We start from the raw sequence: 10177 nt of genomic DNA, 5'->3' as shown, positions 1-10177 counted from the left end.
ACTCCCAGGGTCTCAGTAGTATTTAGGTGTTTCGCATTAGAGGCGTTGAAGCTCACACTGGCATTGATGTCACAAGTTATCATCAATAGCAAGGAAGATGCATTTGTGGTGTTCCTAATGGCTTCTACCCCCTATTCTGTTTTGATTTCATTTATTTTTTATTTTTGTTGTTTTTATGCTCTCTCCTGTTTAATTTCACTGGGTACGTAGTGTACACCAACTAAAAAATTATTCGGCACCCGTGTCATAAGAGTGCCGAATAATTTGTTCGTGGGTGTACATGATACTTGTACACACACACACACACACACACACACACACACACACACACACACACACACACACACACACACACACACACTATACCGCCCTTCAGGATTTATTGAACAGTCTCCAAAACTGGGCCAAACAACAACCATGTCACCATCAACCATACCAAGACCATGGTTATGCACATCAACCTCTCCTCCGACATTGTCCCACCTCCTTCCATTACCCTAGGTCCGAACACACTCCAGGTTGTAGATTCCACGAAGCTCCTTGGCGTCACCATAGACAACAAACTAAATTGGAAACCACACGTCAGTGAAGTTGTCAAATCCTCCAGTTTCCGTCTCCACCTCCTCCGCCGACTCAAGTCCCTCGGAGTTCCCGCACACGAGCTCCTCAGTGTATACACAACATTCATACTTCCCAAGCTCACCTATGCCTCCCCCACCTGGTCTTCCTCCCTAAATGCCACACAACGTAAACACCTAGAAAAAGTGCAAAAGAGGGCATGCAAGATTATTCTCTCCCCTTCCTACTCCACATATCAAGAAGCGCTCAACACACTGACCCTTTCGACTCTCACTGACCATCACCACGGCCTCATCTGCAAATTTGGTAAGAAGCTTCTACACCACCCCCGACACCGGCCCCTACTACCACCTGAGATCCCCTGTCCGAGAATTGCTGTTCGACACCACAACCGCATCCAGCCCATACGTGCACGAACTGATCGCTATAAGAACAGCCCAGTCCCAACCATTGTAAAAATTATCAATAACATGTAATAAATCAGTGTATTCACTCCCAGTAAACACTGCTCCCTACACTGTCACTATGTTGAAATGAACTGTAGTTTGAGCTGATCCCCATCTAAGTTATTATATGTCTTATTTGTGTCACTTATGTCACTTGTATATTATTTGTAATTCGTAACCCATTCCCCAAATATGTAACTGTATATTTTCAGCCTTCTGGCTGCCAAAGCTCTTTCAATAAACCGTTATTATTATTATTTTATTATTACACACAACATGCACGATACATGTGTTTCAGGAGGAATTTAAATATTCTTTTCTAATTCATCAAAACCAGTTTTCACGATACTACAATTATGTTTGGTAAATAGTTCTTGGAAATATTAAGTCAGTTAGCGGTAACGTTTTAGAAATAACGCTGGTGCGTGCAACTCATGATTGGGTTTATTCATCAGTATGGTATGTAACTCGTGATATGTTGTTTTTTTCCTCAGTAATGTAACTCTTGAGTGTGTTTCCTCATATTGTGTAACTCATGAGTGTGTTTCCTCATATTGTGTAACTCGTGAGTGTGTTTCCTCTTAGTGTGTAACTCTTGAGTGTGTTACTCGTGAGTGTGTTTCCTCATAGTGTGTAACTCTTGAGTGTGTTTCCTCATATTGTGTAACTCATGAGTGTGTTTCCTCATATTGTGTAACTCTTGAGTGTGTTTCCTCATAGTGTGTAACTCATGAGTGTGTTTCCTCTTAGTGTGTAACTCTTGAGTGTGTAACTCGTGAGTGTGTTTCCTCATAGTGTGTAACTCTTGAGTGTGTTTCCTCATATTGTGTAACTCATGAGTGTGTTTCCTCATAGTGTGTAACTCGTGAGTGTGTTTCCTCATAGTGTGTAACTCGTGAGTGTGTTTCCTCTTAGTGTGTAACTCGTGAGTGTGTTTCCTCATATTCCATATGTAAGCAAACAGAATTCTCATGTTGCCATGCATATATGCAACCTGCATTCGTAACTGCACGTTGCTATGCATGTATGTAATTGCTTGCATAACGGGAAACAATATTCACTGAGTTTGCAAATCCTTTAGCATCAAAATCACTTACACACCATTATTATAAAGGCGTAGCTGTGATATATAGCGACAGTACTAAAGGTGCACGTTTATTAGAATCACGAAGACTCTGTGATGGTGCTTCGAAGGTGCTCAAAAGGGTTCCCATTAAGCCATTAAGTTTATTAAGGTGCAATATGGTTGGGGACAACAACAGTTGCAACATGACAGTTCCCTGGAGGACGCCACCACACACGTGTCGCTCATACTTTACACTGTAATGTTGGTCTGTGTGTGTGTGTGTGTGTGTGTGTGTGTGTGTGTGTGTGTGTGTGTGTGTGTGTGTGTGTGTGTGTGTGTGAGGAACCCAGGCACTTCAAGCGTTATTAATGCTGCTGGGTCTCTCTCTCTCTCTCTCTCTCTCTCTCTCTCTCTCTCTCTCTCTCTCTCTCTCTCTCTCTCTCTCTCTCTCTCTCTCATCCGGCTTGAGTCTCGAATTTAAACACTCGACCTCAGCCACTAATGGTAAGGAACTGCCGTCTCCGTTTGTTTACTTTTCTTGCCTCAGATATCAGCTGATTGTTGACTTTACCTTCTTCACTTCAGTGGCAGGGAGTGTCTCTCATCACCCCCCTATTCCTTCTCCCCATCATCTCTCACTGTTATGTTTCCTTCTCCCCCTATTGCGGTGATATCTCTTCTTCCCCCTTAAAATGTTCGCTCCCCAGACAGTGATAAGTAGGAAGTAGTCTCTCTTACCCCTCCCCCAGTTCAGATCACGGTGATAGCAGTGTAAGGCCATGTCTTGAGAGGGATTAGGGACTTACCTATAGAAAACACACAAAATTAATCGGATCACCTGAATAGTAAACACCCCAGCTAACATAACATAACATAACAAAACATAACATAACATAATTTAACTTAGCGCTGACCTAACTCCATTGAAATAAGCATAGGTCAGCAATCTTCAGGCGAAATAAGTAAAGGTGTCTAACATATTTTCTATGGATAACAAATACAGTTACATATAGTTTACAACTTCTAACAAAACTCAATATAATTATTTGAACAGTTACATGCACAAAGAGCCGTAGTCAATAGCTAAACAAGTAATACAACGACTCTCGCTAATAATTTTGGCGACAGTGGCGCGTGTAAGGGTCAGGCAACTTTATTAATGTATTTATGAACGCTAAAACGACGTGTAGTGGGCTGGAATATTGCATCGAGAGTTAGTGGAAATTTGTGGCTTAATCTGATTATGATATTATTTTAATTATTTGGTGACGATGTACGTGTATAATGTACTTTTAGTGCAGTGTATTATATATATATATATATATATATATATATATATATATATATATATATATATATATATATATATATATATATATATATATATATATATATATATATATATATATATGATTCATGTTTGTGATTGGTTGCTGTGACCAGTAGATTATGTAATGAAATGACAGCAATGTGAGTTGGCAATATTGTTCCTGTTGTTTTGATTCCGATAAAATGGCACATGAACCCCATAATCGCTAGCTTCTCTATCTACTTTAAAAAAACGATACTCTCTCTCTCTCTCTCTCTCTCTCTCTCTCTCTCTCTCTCTCTCTCTCTCTCTCTCTCTCTCTCTCTCTCTCTCTCTCTCTCTCTCTCTCTCTCTCTCTCTCTCTCTCTCTCTCTCAAGTGTGTGTGTGTTTACGTGGTGTTCAGGCATAGACGTGGGAGTTTATGTGTATACATATATCTTTGTGTGTGTATGTGTGGGTGGGTTTAGGAGTAGGTAAATATGTATGTATGTATGTATGTACTGTATGTATGTATGTATGTATGTATGTATGTATGTATGTATGTATGTATGTATGTATGTATGGCTGGATGAAACTATGGGCAAGTTTCCTTACGCCATTTACCCCAGTCTATCCAACAGTAATTGGGATCCTGGATGTTAATCGATTTGTGGATCGTGTTCCGGGGTAATGGTTAGCCAGTGCAGTTGGTGAGTTGTCCGGTCTTCTCGGGCTATTCCTTGACACTGGGTCATGCAGCTCGTTAACTCAGGGTGTGGTTGTTGTGTTGGCGACAGCTTCTTCACCTTAAACATGTACAGTATGTATGTATGTATGTATGTATGTATGTATGTATGTATGTATGTATGTATGTATGTATGTATGTATGTATGTATATCTGTGTACATCTGTCTGTATAGATCTCGTTGCTAGGGATGCATGAAAAATCGTTAATTGGTTTTATGCAAATACAGACAGGCAGCAGCGCAGGTCTGTACCCAGGGAGCGCTGAAAAATGTCTGTGTTCTGTATCACTTGGAAATGGCTATTAGTCTCTGGTAATTTTATTCACCAGTAATTTCCCCCCTCCACTGAAAAAAATAAATAAAATGAGGGTATTGCAATCGGTTTGTGTGTGTGTGTGTGTGTGTGTGTGTGTGTGTGTGTGTGTGTGTGTGTGTGTGTGTGTGTGTGTGAGCGTGGATCATAAGCTCCTGTAATGAGTACCGTAAATACTAAGGGTAAAACATATATAACTAAAGGGTTGAAGAGCATCATTAGTATAGCGATCTGTCTCTCCTTAGCTTAACGTCATAGAGAGCTACTGGTATACACTGGCCCAGGTACGTGTTCTCTGCCTGTCTGTCTGTGTATCTATAACTATTTATCTATCTGTGTGCTTGCATATGCTTATTTACACTTGTATGTATGTATGTATGTATGTATGTATGTATGTATGTATGTATGTATGTTTGTTTGTCCAGAAGAGGTTTTAACACTAAGCGTCTGGAGGATCTAGCGGTAGAACATACCTTCAGAGAGCAGCTCGAACTTGTGTGTGTGTCAATCAATCAGAAAACTTGCCAGGTGTATTTTTTATTGTTAACCTCTCTTTTTCCCTTGGTCTATGTTTCTCTTAAAATACATGTTTCCTTTATCGGTACACCCCGTCACCTAAGCCAGTTTCAAGTTAGGTTAGGTTGAAACTGAAAGTGGGTCGTATAGGCATGACTGCCTGTTATGGACAATGTGAATACAGCACACTGTACAGTATACTAAGCCTTCGGTACACAAGGAGGCAGCAGGACCGGTACTGCTCTTAGCTATATTCACTTCCCCAATGTGGTAAACTTAGGAACTGGGAGCACCCGGGGATTGAACCACCGACTCCTGCAACAGGAGGCGATTGCTGTATCCACTCGACTGCCACGCTCTTAAGTTAGGTTAGGTTAGGTTAAGTTAGGTTAGATTAGGTTTTTGGGATATATAGGTAAAATTCGAGGTCAAGTGGTCACAGGTATGTAGTCTGCCAGAGCCCTTAAAAGAGGACCTGTGAGAGCGCCTGTGTATAGTTTCCCGTCACAGGAGTATATCAAGGGATATTGATATTCACAAGTTAGGAAGGAAGGTAGTAATTTTACCCTAATTTGAGGGTAATTTATTGTGGTTGAACTTATGTAATAACGGCAATTGTGCCGTAATTGAAGGTTTAGGAAGTGACTCAAGTAATTTAATAATCTGTAGTGCACAATTTCCGCTAATCACAAGGTCCGGGTAAGATATCCAGCGATTATGTATGTATATATATATATATATGTATGCATGTATGTATGTATGTGCTGCATGGTCAGCATGCTCACCTCGCAAGCGAGTGGCCCCGGGTTCGATCCCCGGGCATGGTGAAACTATGTGTAACTTTCTTTACGCCATTTGCCGCTGTCTACCCAGCAGTAATTGGGAACCTGGATGTTAATCGATTTGCGGATCGTGTTCCGGGGTAATGGTTAACCAGTGCAGTTGGCGAGTTGTCCGGTCTTCTCGGACTATTCCTTGACACTGGGTCACTCAGCCCGTTAACTCAGGGTGTGGTTGTAGTGTTCGCAACCATTATTTATTTATTATGTATGTATGCATGTATGTGTTATCGAAGAGTAAGTGTAATAAGTGTTGAATGTAATGACATACTGACTGTAAGGGAGGTTGTCCATGAAGGCCAGATGGCATCAGGCTCTACAACCTCCAGGCAATCGAAGTTCAGAGGTAGTGAGTCTAAACGTCTATAGCAACTATATATTTTATACCTTAATACTGACGCAAGACCTCTCTCTCTCTCTCTCTCTCTCTCTCTCTCTCTCTCTCTCTCTCTCTCTCTCTCTCTCTCTCTCTCTCTCTCTCTCTCTCTCTCTCTCTTCCTCTCTTTCTCTCTCTCTCTCTCTCTCTCTCTCTCTCTCTCTCTCTTCACACAACATATTGCAAGTCAATAAGCAGTGGTGATGCATTTGAAATCGTTGTAACAGGAATAACCAATTGTTACCAGGGCAATATTAGGGTGTCGCACAGTGATGAAATACAAGTGTGTGTGTGGGGGGGGTTATTCAGGGGCCTAGTGTTGCCTTGGAAAACTTATACAATGTGAAGTGAGTTTCAATTCATGTTCCGAGAGAGAGAAGAAAAGAAGATGGAGGATCGGAGATTAAAATTGAGATAGGAAGAGCAAAGGTGGAAAAGAGGTAGATGGAGATAAAGAAAGGGATAAGGGTGAAAATAATGATAGGAAGACAGAGTTAAAGATTGAGAGAAAGAGGAAGGAGGAAATAGATAAGAGATATAATTAGAAAAATTAGTTGGTGAAAAGAGATAGAGGTTGAAATAACAGATGGATAAAGAGAGAGAGTGAAAGATAAAGATAGAGAAAGGTGCATGGGAAGTGAGATATATAGAGAGAGAGAGACAAAAAGAGATACAAATGAACAGAGAAAGAGAGAAAGGAATTTACCGAGAGCTCAACTTTAATCTCATGAGGATGGAGAGATAGGAAGACAATGACAGAGATAACCATTGAGAGAAAGAGAATGATGTAGTGAGAGATGATGGTAATGTTTCGTATCTTTTCGTTAATTCCGTGTTTGGTAATGGCTGTCCGTATGTGTGTGTACTCCCGGTTACACAGTTGATCATTAATCCAACCTTTAATATGTATCCTGGACAAGTTAATGACATACATACATACATACATACATACATACATGCATATACATACATACATACATACATACAATTAGTCCTTCACCATTAGGGGTTCAAGCGACAGTGAGCACTTAACTCTGTGGGATTTGTGCTTGAGCGTGAGTTTCGGCTTCAGATAGTTCAGTTCAGTTCTGTGTAATAATACATCTCACTCACTCACTCACTCACTCACTCACTGATTATCATTAGAGGTAATTCTTTGGCACACACACACACACACACACACACACACACACACACACACACACACACACACATACAGGTATTCAAGTCAGTGCTTACACTCAACCCACGGTCATTAAACTAAACGCTTTCCCTTAAAACGTCTCGTAGCAGCTCAATAATGGTTAATGGACCTGCTCAACCACTCGTGTCCATTATTAGTGCCAAGAATAAGAACATGTCTGAATTAATACCATCAATAGAGGTAGGAGAGCTGGCACCTTGACCCCGACACACACACACACACACACACACACACACACACACACACACACACACACACACACACACTGCCTGTTGAGCGTGCAAGTGTTAAATACCGTCCAATTTCTAATGATGGATCACCTTTTGTTTATTAATGGACTGTTGTACACTTTTTGTAAGTGGTGATGGTGTTAATAGTAGTAGTAGTAGTAGTAGTAGTAGTAGATGAGGTGGGGTGATAACAGTAATGGTTGTACTGGTTATGGTAGTAGTTTTTGTTATTGAAGTTGTTGTAATAGTCGCCAGATAAGTGGAGGTGGTGGTGGTGGTGGTGGTGGTGGTGGTGGTGGAGGTGGTGGTGGTGATGCTAGTGTTGGTGGCAGTGGTTATAAAGGTAGTAGTAGTAGTAGTAGTACTAGTAGTAGTGTTCATGGTGGCTGTGGTCGTAAACGTGATAATGTTATTACTGTGGTTCAACCGCCTCCCCACCCCCTCTCCCTTGGCCTCTGAGCAGATTATTCCGGCTCCCTACCCTCTCACCCGCCTTTCCTTTCACCCACCCTACCTCTCACCCTTCACCCAGTCTTCCATGATATTCTTAAATCGTCCTCCTCTCCTTCCCTCTCATCCCATCCCTTCCTCTCCCTCTTCCTATCACCCAAACTATCCTCAACTCGATCCAATACCTGGTATATGTTTCGCTGTCTTGTTTCTGTTCAAAGTTATGAGATTTGCCTCAAGTAAAAGACGATTCTTTAAAACTTTTTGCAAATAATTTTGCTTCTGATTTGTTGTAATTAAAAAAATCCTGTTATTAAATACGTTCCAAAAATTTCCTTTACTTACAAGAATTGGCAAAAAACATCACCGTAAGTTGCGTCATATTGTACTGTTAAAATGTTTCCTGTATTGACAGCAAAAGCACTTTGATTTATGGAAAACTCTCAACTTGGGTATCAAAGGACATTAATATACAGAAACTTATGTTAAAATAACACCGTTACGATGACCACTAATGTAATGTTTGCCTAATGTGAGGACCCGGGTAACTGAAGAGGGTGTTAGTGGATATCAATAATGTATTTGTTGACGTAAGTCTCTTGTGTTTTAATGTGGGATAGATCTCTTAGTCTCATCGCCTTTTAAAATATCTCTATTCTTCAAAAATTCTGTCTTTAAAAATAGTACAATTTGAAAGTTAGCTTAAAAACAATCGAACCATTTCCAAAATTAAAATGGTCTAGGAATCTCAGCTTCCTGTGTAGTGTTATAGTAGGAAAGAGGTGTGGTGATCGTCCCCCTCCAGGCATGTCTTATGAGTCTGGCAGAGTATTATCCTCGTGAGAACATCCTCCACCCACAGCCTTCCCTAAACTCCGATTTTTAAAAGTTCTCACGGTAATCATTTTTTACATAACTCAGGATAAGAGATCGAGTTACTGTCGCTTCGTTGGAATTTTAGTGTAATTTTTCCCTCTATCCATAATGACAAGGAAAGTGAATCATAGGCGTACTCACATCTCCAGTTAAGGAGGAACTCTAACTTATTACCAAGTTTAGGGAAGCAAGACGATGGCCAGCCAGAGGAGTTTTTCGTAAATGTTCACTCAGTGTGTCAGACACAATGTATAGGCTATATTACGAGTCTGAGGCGGATATTTGTGAGTGAGTCTCTCCCTCTCTTTCATATATATTTTTATCTGATTTAGAAGAGATTAACAACATTGTATTACAAGGAAGTAGAGATCGACTGGCCCAGTTATAATAATAATAATAATTACAACATGAAATTTTTTTCTGAAAAACAAGAGACAAGGGAAAATAAATGTAAAGCCCGAACTGTTTACTGGTAGATGTTGCGATGCTAACAACATGTAAACTATTTTATACGACTAACTTATTGATCAAGTTATTAGTATTGGAAAGGTGCCAGAAGTGTTATCTGCATGTTCTGTAGAACTCTCTCTCTCTCTCTCTCTCGTCTCCGAACATAATTGAGCTAGTAATGCCTTAATGAAACACAGGAACGATAGAGAGAAAAAACAGAGATAGATAAATAAATAAACAAATCGATCAGATTAATAACACACGCAAAAAAATATATATATATATATATATATATATATATATATATATATATATATATATATATATATATATATATATATATATATATATATATATATATATATATATAGAGAGAGAGAGAGAGAGAGAGGTGACCCTCCCTCCATCCCTCAAAAGATTCTCTACAGCAAAAACTCTAATAGTAACAAATTTTACTGTCCCAAAATTGAGTATTCTTAAGGGCAGAAAATTTTTACCCGACTAATGGAGTCAGGGAAAACTCTTTGACTTGGCGGAAATCTTTTGGTGTTAAATTCTCAAATCTTATTCCTTTAAAACTAACTTCACCCTGCTCTCTCTCTCTCTCTATCTCTCTCTCTCTCTCTCTCTCTCTCTCTCTCTCTCTCTCTCTCTCTCTCTCTCTCTCTCTCTCTCTCTCTCTCTTCCCCTCTCTCTCTCTCTCTTCTCTCTCCCTCTCTCTCTCTCTCTCTCTCTCTCTCTGGTTTTTACCAGGAGAAGAGGAGGAGGAAGAAGAAGAAGAACAAGGCTGAAATTAT

Source organism: Homarus americanus, unplaced genomic scaffold (assembly GCF_018991925.1).
Source record: "Homarus americanus isolate GMGI-L3 unplaced genomic scaffold, GMGI_Hamer_2.0 scaffold19691, whole genome shotgun sequence".
Taxonomy (NCBI): Eukaryota; Metazoa; Arthropoda; class Malacostraca; order Decapoda; family Nephropidae; genus Homarus; species Homarus americanus.
Note: the sequence above shows the minus strand (reverse complement) of the source record.